Source organism: Myotis daubentonii, chromosome 7 (genome assembly GCF_963259705.1).
Source record: "Myotis daubentonii chromosome 7, mMyoDau2.1, whole genome shotgun sequence".
Lineage (NCBI taxonomy): Eukaryota > Metazoa > Chordata > Mammalia > Chiroptera > Vespertilionidae > Myotis > Myotis daubentonii.
In genome coordinates this window covers 92,182,038-92,203,447 of record NC_081846.1, presented here as the reverse complement: position 1 = coordinate 92,203,447, position 21,410 = coordinate 92,182,038, and the positions used below count along the sequence as shown (strand labels likewise).

The following is a 21,410-nucleotide window of genomic DNA, read 5'->3' as shown; positions in this document are numbered from 1 at the left end:
ACCAGAAAGTAAATGATAAACATGAAACTTTGGAACATCGGAGAAGAAAAAAGAACACAGTAAGGAAAAATATGTAAGTAAAGATCATCAATTTTCCTACTCTTGAGTTTTTCCAGGATACTACAGGAGTATTACAACTTCTGATGTGGTTCTAAATTACTGTAGGGGAAATATTTAACACAATTGCACTATAAATGAGGAAGGGGAGCAAATGATTGGATAAGAGGAAAGAACTCTGAAATTCTTTCAAACTTTTAAATGCGGACAGAAGTAGATTGTGGTGAATCATGTATATATTATATGTGCTAAATGTACCACTAAGTATTCTGTCCAAAAAAAATGACCAAAAACTTCTATTAATAAATTAAAATATAATTATAAAACTGTTTTGGTCACCCCTGGGAAAGAAGATAGGAAACAGAAAACCAACAACAAACAGAGCAAACAGGAGCAACAAATAAAATGGAAAACTTACACCCTGGCATAATAATAATTGCATTAAATACAAATAATCTAAATACACAAAGTATAAATTAAGATTAGAAAAATGGATTACAAAACATTAACCATAATATAGGTTGCTGAAGAGAAACTCATTTTAAATATAACAATGTAGATTGGTTGAAAGTAAGTAAAAGATGTAAAAAGTCACATCATGCAAATGTTATCAAAGGATGTATTTCTATATTCATCATAGTAATAGCATGTGGATACCAAAATTAAAAATATATGATCCCTTACAAAATAAAAGATTATCCCAGTTAAAGAAAATATTTCTAAAATGTCATTAATATTTATTTTATAATAGTTACATAGTTATTTATTAAAAATACTTTATTGTTTTATTTTACAATATTTATTTTGTTATATAAAATTATAATACTTTATTATAATACTAGAGGCCTGGTGCAAAAATTTGTGCACGGGGGTGTGTGTCCCTCAGCTCAGCCTGCACCTTCTTCAATCCAGGAATGCTGGCTCCTAACAGCTCACCTGCCTGCCTGATCACCCTTAACTGCCTCTGCCTTGGCCCCCACCACCATGGCTTTGTCTGGAAGGAGGACTGGATGACCAGAAGATGTCTGGTTGACCTGGTCTAATTAGCATGTTACCATTTTATTAGTATAGATATCACTAATATTGTATTATTTTATAATTTTTGTGTCCATAAGCTTATAAGGAAATGCTTGGTACAGTGACATTTGGGTGAAAGTTTGAATGCATGTCAGGATGTTCATCTTCCAGCATCAATTCCTTTTCCAAACCAAATGACTTCAGGTGAATTCTTTAATCTTTCTAGTCCTCCCTTAAAAATGACAAGCAGGGTTTTAAGATTTAAATTCTGTCTCCCAGGACCTTGGAAAAGTTATATAACCTATCTGGGCTCTAGTTTCCTATTCCATATAAAAAGGAGAAAATTATGGTACCTCTGTTACAGGGCTGCTATCTTGGTTAAAGAACCCATTATATGTAAAGTACTTAGAACTCCACCTTCTGTAGTTGGTGCTATATAACCTGTTCTTTTACTATCAAAACTAAGTTGAATTCCATGATCTGCAAATTATTCCTTGACTTAGAATACAGAGATGAATGCAAGAGTCTCTCACTTTTAGGTGCCTGAAGTTTCTGCTAAAGGTTGACTGCATACTGCACCAGCAGTCCCAGCATCACAGCAGGAGTGGGTCCTAGGTTAGGGCACTTGAAAAGTTTCATTCCTCATTTTCAAATACTTATGGCATACCCTCCATGAACTTTCATAGACCTTGGACCTAAACAAATAAACATATAACGTGGAAGGTGATTAGTTATACAACTGTGTGGGACATTGTTTAGATGCACTGGTGGCCTCCAAGCTCAGTACCAGGTGAGCCACCCCAGTGAACACTATGCAGAAAGTCTCCCAGACCAAAATAAAATGTTCACATCACACAGCTCATTTAAATCACTGTTTATCAATTCAAAGCACAGAATGAGAAGCAAGGAGAAAGAGATAGCAAAAGTCAGGAAACTTAAAATAGAGTGCAAGTGAAATGGGAGGTCTTACTACCTGAGTCCTGGGCATGCACTGTTCATATATTCTCACATTTATCTGCCACACTGGCTTTCATGCTGATGGTGTAGATACAAGGGGAGTTTAAGTTCAAGCAATGGGACCCGCAGATAGAAAGTGCCCTGAGCCAATAACACACCTGCTTCACTGGAGACACACAGGGCAATTAGCTCAGCACAGTGGTAGCTTGACAATTAGCTCTATGAATAACCATGGAATTTACTTGTATTTTCTGAGCAGAGGAAATATGAGGCCGGAATGGGTATCACTGATGTGTGGCTGAATTCAAACCTCATTAAAATTAATTACCTATGTTTATTGAGTATATTCCTAATATTTAGTGAATCTTACATAGCTATAGGCCATGGATGTTTACTTCATAAATATCTCGGTCCTCCCATCCCTTCTTTGTTGACAGACAGTCTCTTTTTCATCACTGTATCTCACTCTAACAACTTCTATGAATTCTGCCTATATTGAATGAGAGTTTTGCTTACTAGGAACTTATCTATTTAAAGTATTTTAAAGGTTATGTTTGTTTTTGAAAAACTACAAATTTATTTATTAAAACAAAAGTATAGTCCTGGATGGTGTGGCTGAGTTAATTGAGTATCATAATATGCACCATAAAGGTCTCTAGTTGGATTCCCAGTCAGGGCACATGCCCAGGTTGTGGGTTCAGTCCCTGACTGGGGTACATACTGGAGACAACCTATCAATGTTTCTCACTCTTTCTCTCACCTCTTCCTCTTATTCTAAAATCAATAAAAAGATATTTTTTTAAAAAGCACAGTATACATATGAAGAAAAATAAAGCAGGTTGAGTGCCAGTTTGGCCCCAAGTCAGCTAGAACAATTCCCTACATGCACAGGCTCCACCTGTGCAGTGCAGAGCTCTGCCCTCCCCTTTCTAGTGTCTCTCGGGAGGTTCCCAGGGGAAGCATTTCTCGACATCCCTGCACCAACACTGGTGTTACTGCCCTCCTGCTCCTCAGGCTGCTGACCTCTAGTGCCCCTGGCCCAGGCCCCTCTCTCTCCAGCTGGTGTTCAGAGCCCACTTGCTGCTGAGCCACTGGGTCCTTCTCTGGTCCTTGTGCCCTGAGACCCGTGGCACAGCTCTTCTCCCTGCTAGTTGTAGGAGTTATTTGCCAACCTTGTCTCCTGGCATCACAATTTTCTTTTGGTGGCAGAAATATAGATTTATCTTCACATTTCTTATCTATATTTTAACAATGTCATAGCAGGATCTTGTGAATTCCTACCTGTACTTATACCTGTATCATCAATATCTATATCCACATTTATATCTATCATTTTCCTTATGGAAAAGAATATAATAAATAATACAAAATAACTCTGTTTTGCATACTCACAACTATAAACCTACTTTGCCTTACATTGTAAATCTATCTATCCATCCAGTTTTGATACAAACTCTCCCTTAGAATGTAGGTCACAGGGTATATATTTCTTTACCTTGTTTTCTTCCAGTATTTAGACCTTGACTTCCCTATTGGTGACTTCCATAACCATTTCCACATTCACAGTTTCAGTGAGTAACTCCAAATATATCAAACACATTAGTCGATATCTGAATTCCAACTGTGATAAGACTTAAAAATCAATCCAATAGAGGTTGATGGCCCCATATGCGTCAAAAGTTGCATTCAGCTGCCATTGGAATGGGATCTCATTTCACACCATTGGGGTGCAACCAAAAAAGTCTTTTACATCAGGCAAAGTTAATGGGCATCGTAAACCAGGCATTGACAAAACTTTTCTATAAAAGGTCAAATATTTTAGGTTTTCTAGGTCAAACAGTTTCTTGTCCAACTAATCAAGTCTTCCATTCTAGCACAGAAACATCCATAAGTAATGCAGAAATAAAAGGGTGTGGCTGCCCTAACCGGTTTGGCTCAGTAGATAGAGATGATGCCTGCAGACTGAAGGGTCCCTCCCAGGTTCTATTCTGGTCAAGGGCATGTACCTCAGTTGCGGGCACATCCCCAGTGGGGAGTGTGCAGGAGGCAGTTGATCGATGTTTCTCTCTCATCAATGTTTCTATCTCTCTGTCCCTCTCCCTTCCTCTCTGTAAAAAAACCAATAAAATATATATTTTTTAAAAAGGTGTGGCTCTGTTTCAATTATTTACAAAAACAGGTGGCAGGCAGTAGTTGCCAAGCTCTAGCCTGAGTCATACTTCTCTCTTAGAAATAGTTAACATTTCTTCCAGTGCTGCACGTGAGCCACTTGGCACAATCCTTTTGCTACTAATTATATCATTCTGGGCACTGGGGAAACACTGTAGGGAAAAAGTCAGAGAGAGACCCCAACCGCTATGGAGTTTACACTCCAGTGGTAGAATGCATAAAATATATAGTATAACCCAGCCACCATGGCTCAGCAGTTGAGCATTGACCTATGAACCAGGATGTCATGGTTTGATTCCTGGTCAGGGCACATGTCCGGTTGCAGGCTCCATCCCCAGTGTGGGGCATGCAGGAGGCAGTTGATCATTGAAGTTACTCTTTCATCATCATCATCATCATCATCATCATCATCATCATCACCATTCTCTCTCTCTCTGTCTCTCTCTCTGTCTCTCTCTCTCTCTCTCTCTCTCTCTCTCTCTCTCTCTCTGTCTCTCTCTCTGTCTCTCTCTTTCTAAAATCAATAAAATATCTTTAAAAAAATAAAATAATAATATGGTATATTTTATAGTGATAAAAGCAGAGCACATGAGGGAGATGGCCTCTGTTGGGGTGTGGGATTTAAAGATAAGATTTAAGCAGAACCTTGAATGACGTGAGCTAGCAGACCGTGTGAATAACTGGGGGGAAAGCATGTGAGGCAGGCAGGTGCAAGACCACTCAGCAGCTGCATGGAGTTTGATGATCTGCAAGCAAATGAGGCAGAAATTGTGTCAAGAGGAAGAGGGAGTCTTAAGAAGTAAAGTGAGAGAAACTAAATCGGCTGTGTTATGGGTCTTCCAAACCAATGGAATCAATTATTATTACTCTTAGTGAGATGGGGGCGGGGCCCCTGGAGGGTTTTGATAGAGATTAGATGTTTCAATCTCATCACTCTACTCCTTTCATCTTTCTTTCTCTCTTTTGTCTTCTTATCAAATATATAGATATCTATATATTTCTCCTTCCTTTTTAAAATATAATCAACTCTATTGAGTGTAGACATTGTACTAATTGTGCTTGAGATACAGAGATAGCATATTATCTAAATTCAGACTACAGTTTCATAAGAGGAAAAATGCAAAAAGTTACAATGCAATGTGGTACACGCTAGGAAAAATTCTGCACAGAGTATGGGGGCAGTGAGACCACTGAAGAAGTCAAATCTCAGGATGGTTGCCAGAAATTGGTTTTCAGGCATTTTGATTAAATTAGCTGACTGTTGAATCAAATTGAAATAATGAATCCTAAAAAAGCATGGTCTAAGCTAAAGGTTATTTCATAGCAAGAGGGAAAGCTGAAAAAGGCATAATAAAAATGGTTAAGCAACAGTAGTTCCATAAAGTCCACAGGTGAGAGGCATGTGCAGAAAACATTAGAGAGGGGTGAGGGGCATATTATGAAGGGCCTTATACACTGCATGGAATGGATTCTCTTTCAAATGGGATGTCAAGTACTTTAAAATTGATTAATATGCTTTTGACTACAATATCTATGTAGTGTTGCAACAAGCTTAATTGCATTGCACTTTCAAAATGAATTTTATAATTTATTTGATTAACAGTATATTCTGGGGAAAATTCTGTACATCTCCACATTGAAACATAGTTTGGATCTTAAGCAATATGGAAATTTTAAAGATAAATGTCTGTAAAATTGAAAGATACTATTCTGTGTAGAGAGCTGTAGCTTGGATGAACAATAATTCTATTAGAACTTAAAACTGATATGGAAGTGTATCATGGTAGCAATTTCCCATTATATCCCCTGCATCTTATTTAGATTTTATGTCAAGTTTAGTTTATTTAATACATAAGAATTCAGCAGTGACCCTTATATAAAAGTTATAATTTAATGTCAGACATAAAAACGCTAAGGATGCTTCACATGACCAATGATGTACCAGGCAATGAAGTTGTTTTTAGTATAAGTTTGACTATGATCATGTTCTCTAAGCTAATATATTCATTGTAATTTGTAATTTTTCCAAGTTATCTGGGAAGTATTTATTCATATCTTCCAAGCAGTTGGGAAATTTTTTAAGCCTTCATGTTTATAATTAGTACCCTAAGAGAGTTAAGTAAATCTTTTTATTATACACAATTTACATGATTGAACTGATTAGATAGTATACTTGAAAATGTTTGAAAGTTTTAAATAGTATTACCTCTCATTTAAAATCCACTAACTTTGAGCCCCTCAGAATAAAAGTAAGTGGAAATAAGATGCTCCTTGACAATCAAGTAAATATTAAGATTAAAATTAATAATGTATCTCTTAGTTAAATAAGTCTGAGAAATATTAAATGCTAGTAATTTTGATTAGATTCATCAATAAATTTAATAGAACATACTTTGAATTAAAAGTTGCCATGGGTGATCAGAAAATCCCCTGAGGGCTCCCGGACTGAAAAAGGGTGCAGATCAAGCTGAGGGGACCCTCCCCCTAGTGCACGAATGTCTTGCACTGGGCCTCTAGTATTGAAGGAGGGTCTTTAGACTGATAGCAAGTAACCCAAGAGAGTAATTCAAACCCACAAAAATGAGAGAGCACTGCTTACAATTATTATGAAATTATAAATGACAGTATAAGTACATATGTTCTCCTTTATTCTCTTAACTGATTTAAAGAGAAATTATCCTATATAATAAAAGTTAGTATGCAAATTGTCCCCTCGACCTGAGTTCTTCCTGGAGTTCAACCAGGGGGGAAGGCGTCAGCCAGGGGAAGGGAGAGAGGCCCTGTCCAGAGGCAGCAGTGGCAGGTGGCTGGGAAAGGGATGGAGTACCTGCCTGGCAGCCAGCAGCAGCTAGGGACCCTACCAGTGCACGAATTTAATGCACTGGGCCTGTAGTATAAAATAGTATGTATGTAATATATCATAGGGCATATAATTTATAGATGTACAAACTTTCTAATAATAATATATAGGAGGTGAATAGGAGTAGACTATATTGGGCTAACAGAATGACTTTATATGGTAATGCAAACTACAAAAAACCAATTAAGTGAATCAGAAATGATAAATAATAAGATTAATATTATGGAAAGTATAATTGCATACTTACTTCCATTTTTATGTCAGCTCTCCTAAAATATATAACTGTATATAAAATGATAATTACCACAAAGAGATTGAGAAGGAAATACAGCTATTTAGCAACACTTCTATATCTCTCTATAATTAAATTAGTATGAATATAATGTTAATTCTGGTAAGTTTGGATAATATATATATTAAGCCCTACAGCAACCAGTAAGGAAGTGATAATAATAATAATAACATGATACATATTGAAAACAAAAAGTAAAATGACAAATATCAATTCAACTGCGTCAATAACACTGATAACAGTGAGGAGATTAAAGAACCCAATAAAAGGGCAGAGATTGCCAGACTAGATTAGGTATCATGACCCAACCATGTGACGTCCATGTGGAACGCACTTTAGATTCAAATAGTTTAAAAGAAAAAGGATGGGAAAAGTTATACAAACAGCAACCACAAGAAACCTGGAGGTTTCCAATATATCACGGAAAGTAGAATTTAAAACAAAAATCATACTAGAGATAATCAGAGGCATTTTATCAAGATCCATGTGTCCATACACAAGGAAGATATAATAATTACACATGCATGTGATATGTTATATATTATATATGCTTGTAATAACAGAGCATTAACGTGCATTAAGCAAAAACTTACAGAAATGAAGGAAAACAGGTAATTCAACACTAGCAGCTGGAGACTTCCATATTACACTTTGGATAATAGGTAGAAAAATGAGGAAGGAGCTCAACATGAACACAAGAAATGAAGAATGCTATAAACTAATTATGCAAAATAGACACCTATAGGCCACTTATCAAGTATACATGAAACATTTTCCAGAATAGATCAAATGCTAGGCCATAAAACAAACCTCAATACATTTAAAAGGACAGAAACAATACACAGTATGTTCTCTGCCCACAGTGAAATTAAATGAGAACTCAATAACACCAACAACAAAAGATGCACACAGATATTTGAAATAAAATAACACACTCTCAAGTAACCAACGTGTACAAGAAGAAATCCTTTAAGATGAATAAAAATGAAGACACAGAATACTAAAACATGGAGTGGAGCAGAAGCAGTGCTTGGAGTGAAAGTACTAGCTACAAAGTCCTATTGTCAAGTAGATGAGCAATCTAAAAGCAATAATCAAACTATTTACCTTAAGAAACTAGTAAAAGAATAGCAAACTCAACCCAAAGCTAGCAGAAGAAAGGTAATAATAGTAATAATTACAGCAAAAATAATGAAACAGAGAATAGAAACACAAAGAAATTCAATAAAGCCAAAAGTTGGTCCTTTGGAAAGATCTATAAATTTGACAAACTGTTATCTACATTAAGAAGGAAAAGAATTCAAATTACAGGAATGAAAGGGGAGGCATGACTACGGAGCTGACTGAAATAAAAGGGATAAAAATAAAACAGAAGAAATGAGGCACCCAAACGGGTGACTCCAGTATGGGCAATGTTAATGCTTCTTAGGAATCAGAAAAGTGCATTCTATTTCATTCACTTTTAAAAATAATTATTTATTGACTTTATTGAGGTGACATTGGTTAATAATATTATGTAGGTTTCAGTCTGTTCTCTATCGATGAGTCTGTTTCTATTTTGTTAGGTTATTTTGTTCGCTAGATGCCACATATGAATGAAATCATATAGTATTTGCCTTGAAAGTACATTTTAAAATCACAATAATTTACAAACATATAATCACCAGAGTATCAAATAAATAAAACAACAAAAACTGATAATATCAAATGATTGGAAAATTTCAGAATGTTCATTTTTCTAGGTGGGAGTGTAAAGCAGAATTAATTAATGAAGATTTTCCATATTATCTACTGACATTGAAAATGTGCTCTATGTCAGAGCCATTTCACTCCTAGGTTACCCTAGAGGATTATACATGCACATGCATCTCAAAATACCTGTACTAATACATACATCGTTGCATTTTAACAATATCCCAATAAAAGAGCAATCCAAATGCCTGGCCAGAATAGAATGGTTAATTTTTGGTATTATGATACCAAAAAAATAATATACAAACATTAATTCAAACCCATTATAGTATGCATAGTAACCCAGATAGATCTCAGAAACATAATGCTGAATCAAGGGAGCAGACACAAATAAATATATAATGCGCCATTCCTTTTACACTATGATGAATATTACGACAATGACAGAGAGAACAAAAACATAGGCACATGGATGCATGTTTAGTTAGCAAAATTACGGAGAAGAAACAAGAGGATCTTTCCATAAGAGTCAGAGTAGAGTAACTTTCTAAGAAGAGTGAAGGATACAAATAAGGAGGGATGTGAGGATGGCCTCTGGTGTGATTCCTCCATGTGGCAAAAAGTGGTAGTGACTACAAGGCTATTCATTGCTTTATTTAAACATATTAGGGTGACATTGGTTAATAGGATCATATAGACTTCAAGTGTAGATTCCTATGATACAAGATCTGTATGTTGCACTATATGCCCACCAACCCAAATTCAAACCATCTTCTGTCACCATATATTAGGCACCCTCCACTTCCTACCTTCCCCCTCCCCGTATATCTTCCCTTCTGGCAACCACCACACTTCTATCTGTGTCCACAATGTTATATGAGTGAAATCAAATGTTTCTTAGCTTTCCATGACTGACTTATGTCACTTAGCATAATATTCTAGAGATCTATCCAAATGACACTGTCTCATCCTTTCTTACGGCTGAGGAGCATTCTGTTGTATATATGTACCACATCTTCTTTATCCAGTCCTATATCATAGGGTACTTTGGATGTTTCCATGTCTTTTCTACCGTGAATAATGCTGCAATGAACACAGAAGTGCATATATCTTTGTGAATGCATGTTTTTGTGTTTTGAGGGAATATACCAGGAAACGGATTGGTGAGTCAGATGGTAACTCAATTCTTAATTTTTTTGAGGAACTGCAGACTGACTGTACCAGTCTACATTCTCAGCCAGCAGTGGATGAGGGTCCCCTTTTCTCCACAACCTCTCCCACACTTGTTATTGCTTGTCTTGTTGATAATGGCCACTCTCAGTTGTGAGGTGGTATCTCATTGTAGTTTTGGTTTGTATTTCTCTAATAGCTAGCGAACTGGAACATCTTTTCTTGTATCTGTTTGCCATTTGTATGTGTTCCTCAGAGAGGTGACTTTCAGGTCTTCTGCCCATATTTTTTTAAATTGGATAATTTGTTTTGTGTTCAGTTTATGAGTTCTTTGTTTTATTTTGGATATTAACCCTTTGTACAAAAATGTCAATTGCCTTTTTGTTTTGTTGTAGGTTTCTTTTGCTGTGTAGAGCTTTTTAGTTTGATATAGTCCTGTTAATTTATTTTTACCTTTTCTTTCCATGCCTTTGGGGTCAAAATTATAAAATGCCCTCTACATTCAAGGTTCATAAGTTTAATACCTATGTTTTCTTCTATGCAAATTATTGTTTCAGGTCTTATATTTAGGTCTTTCATCTATTTTGAATTAATTTGTCCACATGGGGGAAACTGTAATCTACTTTCAAAGAAGATTTGAAATCTTTCCTTCTCAAATTCTTCCATAAAATGGAAGAAATGACTACACTTCCCAATACATTTTATGAGGCCAACATAATCTGATACTAAAACCTGTCAAAGATAACCCAAAATAATGGAACTGCAGACCAATATTTCTGATGAATATAGATACAAAAATTCTAAACAAAATACTAGCAAATTAAAAACAATAATATTTCAAAAATAATGATACATAATGATTAAGGGGGGTTCATTCCAGGGGCAAAAGGATGGTTCAACATATACAAATTGATCAATGTAATACACCACATTAACTAAATAAAGGATAAAAACCATATGATCTCATCAATACATGCAGAAAAAGCATTTGATAAGATAAAACATCCACTCATGATTAAAACATTCAATAAAACAGGTAAAGATGGGAAAAAGCTCAACAAAAAAAGGCCATATATATCAACCTCTCAAGTAATATACTCAATGGAGAAAAACTGAAAGCTTTGCCTCAAAAATCAGGAGCAAGACAATTCGGATGCAACTTACTTCTGGAAATCCTATTCAGAGCAATCCAGCAAAAGAAATAAATAAAAGGCTCCGAAACCGGTTTGGCTCAGTGGATAGAGCGTCGGCCTGCGGACTGAGAGGTCCCAGGTTCGATTCCGGTCAAGGGCATGTACCTGGGTTGCGGGCACATCCCCAGTGGGGAGTGTGCAGGAGGCAGCTGATCGATGTTTCTCTCTCATCGATGTTTCTAACTCTCTATCTCTCTCCCTTCCTCTCTGTAAAAAATCAATAAAATATATTTTTAAAAAAAGAAATAAATAAAAGGCATCCAAACTGTGGAGAAATAAGTAAAAGTGTCACGTTTTGCAGATGACATGATTCTGTATAGAGAAAACCCTAAACAATCCATAAAAAAACTGTTGGTGCCCAGCAGGTGTGGCTCAGTGGTTGAGCATTGATCTATGAACCAGGAGCTTACAGTTTATTTCCCTTCAGGACACATGCCCCATTGTGGGCTCGATCCCCAGTAGGGAGCATACAGGAGGCAGTAGATCAATGATTCTCTCTCATCATTGATGTTTCTGTCCTCTCTCCCTCTCCATTCTTCTCTGAAAGCAATATAAGTATATTTTAAAAACTATTAGAAACAATAAACAAATATAGTAAAGTTTCAGAATACAAAGTCAATGTGCAAAAATTCACTACCTTACTATATAGTAAGAAGTAAATTTCAAAAGAAGAAATGGAAAAAATCCTTTTTTATTGCTATTTATTGATTTATGCATTTCTTTTTAAAATCATCTATATTGTTCGAAGTATAATAGCAGTGCAATTAACAATAGCTAAGATCAGGAAATAGCCCTACTGCCCATCAGCAGATGAGTGGATAAAAATTCTGTGGAACGTTTACACCATGGAATACTATGCAGCAGTAAAAAAGAAAGATCTCTTACTCTTTGAGACAGCATGGATGGACCTGGAGAGTATTATGCTAAGCAGAATAAGCCAGTCAGAGAAAGACACGTATCACATGATCTTACTCATATGTGGAATCCAATGAACAAAATAAACTAATGAACAAAATAGATCCAGAGACATGGAAGCATAGAACAGACTGTGGAATCTCAGAGGGAAGGCAGGGGTGAGTGAGTGGGTGGGTGGGAAGTGATCAACCAAAGAATTCATATGCATATATGCATAACCCATGGGCACAGGCAATAGGGTGGTGAAGGCCTGGGTGGGAGGCTGGGGTGCGCTAGAAAAGGTCAATCGGAGGCATATGTAATACTTTTAACAATACATATGTTTTTAAATAAAGAATTATTTTTTAAAATGTCCCCTTTTGACCCTTTCCACATATTTTAGAAATTAAACCCTTATCAGATATATCATTGGCAAATATGTTCCCCCATACAGTGGGTTACTTTTTCAATTTTTTGATGATTTCTTTTGCTGTGCAGAAGATTTTTATTTTGATACTAGAGGCCCAGTGCATGAAATCTGTGCACTTGGCAGGGGGGTGGGTCCCTCAGCCCAGCCTTTACCCTCTCCAATCCGGGACCCCTCAGGGGATGTCCGACTGCCTCTCCCTATCAGGGACTGCTGGCTCCTAACTGCTTGCCTGCCTGCCTGCTTGATTGCCCCTAACCACCTCTGCCTACCTTCCTGATTGCCCCTAACTGTTCCTCTGCTGGCCTGATCACCCCTAACTGCCTCTGCCTTTCCCCACACCTAGAACCCAGGATTTCCTCCTCAGGCCAGTCACAGGCACCCAGGACCCAGGGTTCCCTTCCTCTGGCCAGATGCAGGCACCCAGGACTGGGCCAGCTTTGCCCGAGCCGGTCACAGCTGCAGGGGACCATGGGCAGGCAGCTTTGCCTGGGCCACAGCCACTGGCGTCTGGGACCGCAGGGCAGGTGGCTTGTCCCTCTCCCAAGGCACAGCCTGGCTAGTCCCCATTCCTCTCTCCCAGTGTTGAGTGTCTGAGCCGTTAACTGCATGATGGCATGAGGGTGTGACAACCATTTGCATATTAGCTCTGCATTATATAGGATAGTTTAATTTGTTTATTTTTCCATTTCTTTCTTTTGCCTTAGGTGATAATGAAACTAGGCCATCAAATTATATCATATACAAGAATAAATCAAAATGGGCAAAATGCTTAAATGTAAGTCACAAAACCATAAAAATCCCAAAAGAAAGAATGGGCAGCAAAATCTCAGACATATCGTAACAGAAGGCAACTCCTTTTGTAATTGAAACCAAAAGAATAAAATAGCTAGGAATAAACCTAGTAATGGATGTGAAAGACCTATATACTGAAAATTATGATACGCTAGTAGCCCGGTGCACAAAATTTGTGCACTGGGGTGGGGGGGGGGGTAAGGGGCCCCTCAGTCTGGCCTTCACCCTCTCCAATCTGAGACCCCTCAGGGAATGTCCAACTACCTGTTTGTGCCCACACTTTTAACAGATAACAGCTCCATTGTTGTTTCTTTCTCATGCTTAAAACCATTGGAATTAGTAGGTATTCAAAGTGTGTATACATTTTTCGGGGACACCCTGTATATCTCTAGTCAGCGGTGAAAGAAACCAACAGCAGATTTGGAACCCCCAGACAGGGAACCTCGCTCACTCCCCACATGTCTCCCCACTTCACTTTCCACCTTCGTGGGCAGCAGGAGAATCAACGTTTTCTCTCATTAATTCGGAAAAGCACATCCTGTCACCCGCTGCCTGGCAGGAGTGCGCTAGGACCCAAGCAAGCGAGGCTCAGTCAGGGCAGCCTTCGCTCATGGGTGCTGGCACCCAAAGTGCACATTCCTCCTCTACAGTCACCCCGACTATCCCACTATTTCATTGAGAGGATGGAATTCCTCTCCGCTTCTGGGTTCTTGATCTTGAATGCTGACCGAAGGCACCTCAGAGAGGGCCGCCCACGCCCACCAGGTGTGTCTGTCTGCACCTGCTCCTGCCTCAGCACCTGCATTAACCCCCCAGAGGTGTTCTCGTAGCTGCACTGGCCTCTGTGGGAACAGAGTATCACCATTCCGCCCTCTCACTGTCATCTCACAGGCGCCCACCCTCAGCACCCAGAACACCCAGACACTCTCCAAAGGATGTGAGCTCATCAGAGGGGATGTGTGCACATCCTGTGGGAGTGTTCGGCATGCTGGGTTGATGGAAGTGCGGTGGAGAGGTGGGGGGAACTTGTGCACGCCTTGGTTTGCAACTGTTGCAGGCGTGGGAGGGTGACAGTGTGCTGGGGGATGTTCGCATGCCAGGGGGGGATGTGCACACTGGAGGCCTCTGGCTTTGCAGATCTGCAAACCCCCATGGTGCAGCCAGGAGGACGTCAGTCTGACCCGCCACGGTGGCTGTCCCTGCGATCCTGCACCTTCTGGGCCAGGAGGAGGATCTTGCGCAGCCACTCCTGGGCGCTGATGGCCTGCAGGCGCTACTTCAGCTCAGCCTGCAGGCTCCGCTTGGCGCGCTCACAGCTGTCACCACCGCCATGTGGGGAGTACAGGCCGCCCTCTGCCAGCCTGCCTCCCCTGTCCAGAGGCTCTCTGCACTGCTCACCTGCCCAGAGTGACTGGGGCTGGGCGGAAGCCAGGCGTCCTGCCCTGCCCAACCCCGGCCGATCCGCCCCTGTGTGAGCTGCCGCCCTGCCGGGAAGGGTCACAGATCCGGGTCCCCGGACTGCGGACAGCCTCAAGCGCTGCCCCCCACCCGGCAGGATCACAGATCCATGTCTTGGTCCCGTGGACAACCTCAAGCACTGCCCCCCGCCCAGCAGGGTCACAGATCTGGTCCCAGACCACGGACTGCCTTGCCCACTGCCGCCTGCTTTCAGTATGCAAATTAGCCGCCATCTTGTTGCTTCAGGATGGGGGTCCCCACTGGGGTTCCTGTCCAGCCTGGATGAGCGGATGATGGCTGTTTGCAGCTGGTCACACCCCCTTCAGGTTGGGGGTCCCCACTGGGGTGCCTGGCCAGTCTGGGTGAGGGGCTGAGGGCCGTTTTCAGGCTGGCAGATGACTGAAGCTCCCAACCTCTCCTTTTTTCTTTTTCTTTTTTTAATTCTGGGATTTATTTACCTTCTATGGCTGTCACTGGAGCTGAGAGCCGGCTCCAGCTCTGAGACCTCGGCTGCTGAAAGCAGGTATCTGCATTTGTTCTATAATTGTAACACTGTTGCGATCCTGCTGGCTGAAGCCTGGCTGGCTGAAAGCAGGTTTCTGGAGCCTGTTTACCTTCTATATTTGCAACATTGTTTCTTAGAGTTGCAGCTCAGAGGCCGCAGTGGCAGGCGGGGAACCTCGGCTTCCTCCATCACTGGAGCAAGCAAGCCTCCTGTTCGCTTCAGCTGCCTGGATGCCGGCCGCCATCTTGGTTGGCAGTTAATTTGCATATCACCCTGATTAGCCAATGGGAAGCGTGTCGGAGGTATGGTTAAATACCATGTTTGTCTATTATTAGATAGGATTATTAAAATAGATTGAAAAAGACACAAGGAAATGGGAAGATATTCCGTGTTTATGGATTGGAAGAATCAACATAGTTAAAATGGCCATATCACCCAACACAATATACAGATTTTCTGTAATCCCCATCAAAACCCTAATGTCATTTTTTAGAAAAATAGAAAAAAAAATCATCACATTTGTATGGAATCACAAAAGACCCAGAATAGCCAAAGAAATCCTGGGAAAATAAGAATGAGGTTGAATGTATCATGTTACTGACTTCAAATTATATTACAGAGCTACGATCATCAAAACAGCATGGCATTGGCAGTAAAACAGACACACAAATCAAAACACACAATGGAAAAAAGAAAGCCCCTTTAATAAATGGTACTGGGAAAACTGGAAAGCCAGATGCAATGCTATTCATTTAATAACAAGTCATGCACTTCTGTTTGGTACTATTTCCTTATGTGTTGTATATTTCACAGTGAAAGTAAAAACACAAGCATACATATATGCATACATAAATAAAAGCACCTAGTGTGGTACATCCTATTTCTTTGTTTGAATATAAAATATATGCAGAGGTGAAACAAAAAGTGATTACAGTAAAGTTACAAAGAGGAATAAAGATGGAAAGGCAGAGCACTTTGGACAGGAGTAGTTGAAGATTTAGTCTTCAAAGGAGTCAGTGCAGAAGAGGTGAAGTAGGAAGACGATGTCTTAGTTAACACAGAGGACAGAACAGATCAAAGACAGAGCAGTGGCTGGTACCGTGAGACAGACTGCCCAGGCTGTGGTGGGACAATGTACTGATCAGTTGGCTTGAGTGAGAATGTGTCAATTGTATAACAAACTACTTCCTCTAGTCCAAATACTTTAAATGTTCTTTCCAAAAATGCAAAAATATATTTGGTGACTGAAACACCTTTAAACTCTTCTGTGAATTGTTGCACCATATCTCCCTGACTGCTCTGGATTAACCCTGAGGGAAAAAAGAAATGATGGTTTCAACAAAGAGAAATGCATACATGTCATCTTATTAATTGTTTGGAGTTTTAATTTTGATCTGCTTTATTTATTAAAGGGGTATAAGTATACTTTTTCAATAGTTTTCTTTCCTTTAATTTTCTACTATAATTAGCACAAGAATTAATATAAACTCAAGTAGAAAATGAACATGTTAAGAGAATGCACACGCTGGGGCCAGGTAGGCTCCCCTCATGGACACACACTACAAGGAGGCAAACAGTGAGGCCAGCCTTGGTGGGACTCCATACTGGCGGATTTGTATGCAGTGCTTCTTTCTGTATAGATTTCACTTGTGCTTCCTGCCTCCCATCCTCCTAACAAAGCCTGGTATTGCTGTTGTGACCACACCTCAGCCCATCTTCGTCTTCTAACGCAGCTGCTGTACTGTTGCTATTAATAGTAGCCACCCAACACTGGCTTCTCTGCACTGCATTTTTCTATCATATGTGTAATTCAATTATCTCAATTACTCTATTAAAAAGGCAATATAATTTCCATCTATCAGGCAGGGAAATAGAATAAGAAGGGAAAACACAGAGAATAAAGAGCAGACATAGAATTCTCATTGGAGTCTAAGGACTCCAAGTTTTCTTATGCTATGGTATAGGCTATAATATTACCAGCCCTAGAGAAAATGCCTTAATGGTGTTGAAGCGAGCCTGGTTCTTTAACATAGCATCTTTTAAGTAACTTTTATTGAAGTATACTCTGCATACAGAAAAAAAGCAGAATTTTCTGAGCTTCTACAAAATAAAACCATGGCCACCACCATAACCGACATTGAGATAAAGAAAAACTACATTACCAGTGTCATGGGAGCCCGTGGTGCTGCCACCCGGCCCAGCTCTGCATGGGTGCCCACTACCCTGAGAGGAAGAGTTGCAGTGAGATTACTTTCTGAATTGAAGCAAGTCAGAGAGCACAGACACAGGTGATTTTCAGGAGCAATATCTTGAGATTTTACAAGTGCAACAAGTCCAAGTCAAATAGAATCTGACTGTGGGGCACAAGTTGAATTACACCCACAGTGTGTTCACTGACCTCCATCAGCACTGTCATCAATCCCAAGCTGCCACCCAGGCCGGCCTCCTGGGGAACGTGGACGATGTTATATCACAGAGCAGCATGCTCAGTGTGTGCCCTGGGAGCCATTATACTTCCACTGAATCAGAACTGATGTTGAAGATGTATAAATGTTTCTAAGTAAAGAACAAAATTATCTCTAGTAAAGAGCCTGAAAAAAATGGGAGGCCATTTTTAGGAAACCACAGAGCACGATCTTAGGAATATCTTACAGTGAAAATTCCAGTTGGATGCATGTCTCCTTTGTCTTTTTATTTGTCCAACTGCACTCCATTGATGAATGCTTGTGCTTTGATTCAATTAGATTTGACAAGATTGATGTCTTAGGGGTCCATTGAGAGCAGATTGGGACTATATACTTCTCTTGGGGGTAAAGTATAAAGATTGCTAGGAAAATATAGGATGTAGAGGAAAATGCTGTCCATGTCAGTACTTTCCGGTGTAGTTGGAGACAGCAGTGATCTTGTTTACATGATTTTATGCCTGTGTTCACAATGACAGAATGAGAAAGAGGTGTGTGTGTGTGTGTGTGTGTGTGTGTGTGTGTGTGTGTGTGTGACAGAGAGAGAGTAACAGAACACACAAACACACAGAGACTGTGACAGTGTGGAACTCCGTTTAATAAATCTTCATAGTATGCATTCTATAAGTCATATACCACACTCTGGGATAAAAAGAGGTCTTATCAAATCCTGGAAATAACAGGACATACGTTTTATGCAATATATGAAGTATCTTGAGGTGAGGATACACGGTTTATGTATATAAACTTTCCATTAAGTGGGGAATGTGCCAGAAGGTGCAGGAGGTCAGCCACACAACGGCTTGAGGACTCTTCGTGCAAGTCAGGGCCAACGCGGAGCCTCTGAGGGTGGCAATGCTGAGATTCGATCAGATGTCTCTGATAGATGAGTAGACAGTGATGGACGGTATCAATATTTCAGGCAGAGAGAAAACAATAGCTACCTCTTATAGACTGGTAAGCCAATGGCTTGTGGCAAAGAGAATTATTAAAAGTTTTATAATATTAATTTAAAATTGCATAAGGTTAACTTGTCTCAACAAGTGTTTTCCAAAAATTTCACAAAAAAACTCTCTCTACCCCCTTCCATTTTTCAAAAAGAACATATCAACACATTTTTAAAGAAAAGACATTACACACACAATTTAAATTAGGTTAATGAGTTAAGTCTAAGTCCTAAGCTCTCACGACTCCTACAAGAAAACACAGAAAATTGTTGGGAATGATGCTTTTGGACATGACACCCTGAACACAGGTACAAAAGCAAAAATGAACAAGTTGGTCTACATCAAACTAAAACCTTCTGCACAGCAATGGAAACAATAAAAAAAAAAAGAAAAGAAAAGAAAACACGGAATAAGAAAAAGGATTTGCAAGCCCTGTATCTAATAAGGGGTTAATATCCAACATACATAAGGAAAGCATACAAATCTGTAGCAAAACAAAACCTAGTTAAAGACCATAAAAACAAACATATTTTAAAATAAGACATACCAATGGCCAACAGGGATAAGGTGTTCAATAGCACTAACCATCAGGGAAATACAAATTAAAACCACAAAGAGGGACCCCAGAGAACCCTGAGCAGCCCCACCGCCGCCGCCAGCCTAGTGACCATCACACCCGGGAGGAGCCACAGCTGCCACAGCCGGCCCCAGTCACCATCACCACCACCATGAGCAGCGAGGCCGACACCCAGCAGCTGCCCGCCGCCCTGCCCCCGCGCCGCCCCCACCCTCAGCGCTGCAACACCAAGGTCATGGCAACGCAGGTTTGGGGAACAGTAAAGTGGTTCAATGTAAGGAACGGATATGGTTTCATCAACAGGAATGACACCACGGAAGATGTATTTGTACACCAGGCTGCCATGAAGAAGAATAACCCCAGGAAGTCCCTTCGCCGTGTAGGAGGTGGAGAGACTGTGGAGGTTGATGTAGCTGAAGGAGGCAGCAAATGTTACGGGCCTGGTCGAGTTCCAGTACAAGGCAGTAAGTATGCAGCAGACCGTCACCATTATAGCCGCTATCCACATCGCAGGGTCCTCCACGCAATTACCAGCAGAATTACCAGAATAGTGAGAGTGGGGAGAAGAATGAGGGATCAGAGTGCTCCCGAAGGCCAGGCCCAACAGCGCCAGCCCTATAGCAGGCGACGGTTCCCCCCTTACTACATGCGGAGACCCCATGGGCGTCGACCACAGTGTTCCAACACTCCTGCACAGAGTTGAAGTGATGGAGGTGCTGGCAACCAGGGTGCAGGAGAAAAGGCAGACCAGTGAGGCAGAATATGTATCGGGGCTACAGACCACGATTCCGCAGGGGCCCTCCTCGCCAAAGACAGCCCAGAGAGGGCGGCAATGAAGAAGATAAGGAAAATCAAGGAGATGAGACTCAAGGTCAGCAGCCACCTCAACGTCGGTACCGCCACAACTTCAACTACCAACGCAGACACCCAGAAAACCCTAAACCACAACATGGCAAGGGGACAAAAGCAGCTGATCCACCAGCTGAGAATTCATCCGCTCCCGAGGCTGATCAGGGCGGGGCTGAGTAAAAAATGCGGGCTTACCATCTTTACCATCATCCGGTTTAGTCATCCAACAAGAAGAAATATGAAATTCCAGCAATAAGAAATGAACAAAAGATTGGAGCTGAAAACCTTAAGTGCTTGCTTTTTGCCCATTGACCAGATAACTAAAACCATCTGCATTATCTATGCAGCATGGGGTTTTTATTATTTTTATCTAAAGATGTCTCTTTTTGGTAACGATAAATGTGTTTTTTAAGAAAAAAAAAAAGCCTGGTTTTTCTCAATACACCTTTAAAGGTTTTTAAATTGTTTCATATCTGGTCAAGTTGAGATTTTTAAGAACCTCAGTTTTAATTTGTAATAAAAGTTTACAGCTTGATTTTTTCAAAAAGTCAACAAACTGCAAGCACCTGTTAATAAAGGTCTTAAATTTAAAAAAAAAAAAAAAAAAAAACACCCAAAAACCCTCAAAAAACCCCACAATGAGCCCCTTCTTTTTCTTTCTTTGTTTTTAACTTTGAGACAGCATGGATGGACCTGGAGAGTATTATGCTAAGCAAAATAGGCTAGTTAGAGAAAGACAACTATCATATGATCCTCCTTATATGTGGGATATAAAGAACAAAATAAAATGACAAGCAAAATAGGTACCGAGGGATGGATGCAAGGAACTGAATAACAGATCACAGTGGGGGTGGATAGAGGGGAGGGGAAAGGAAGAGATTAACAAAAGGACATGTATGCATATAAGCATGGCCCATGAACACAGACAATAGCATAGGGAAGGCCTGGGGTGGGGCAGGGACTGGGTGGAGGGGGGAAAAAAGGGAGAAAATGAGAGACATCTGTAATCCTATCTAATAATAGACAAACATGGTAATTAACTGTACCTCCAACACGCTTCCCATTGGGTAATCAGGGCGATATGCAGCT

The 21,410-nt window shown here is 40.1% G+C and overlaps 1 pseudogene; it reads left to right on the top strand.

Annotated features, from left to right (window-relative positions):
- Nucleotides 1-19,519: 19,519 nt before the first annotated feature.
- LOC132238731 (Y-box-binding protein 1-like) lies at nucleotides 19,520-20,894 on the top strand (annotated as a pseudogene).
- The last annotated feature ends 516 nt before the right edge of the window (nucleotides 20,895-21,410 follow it).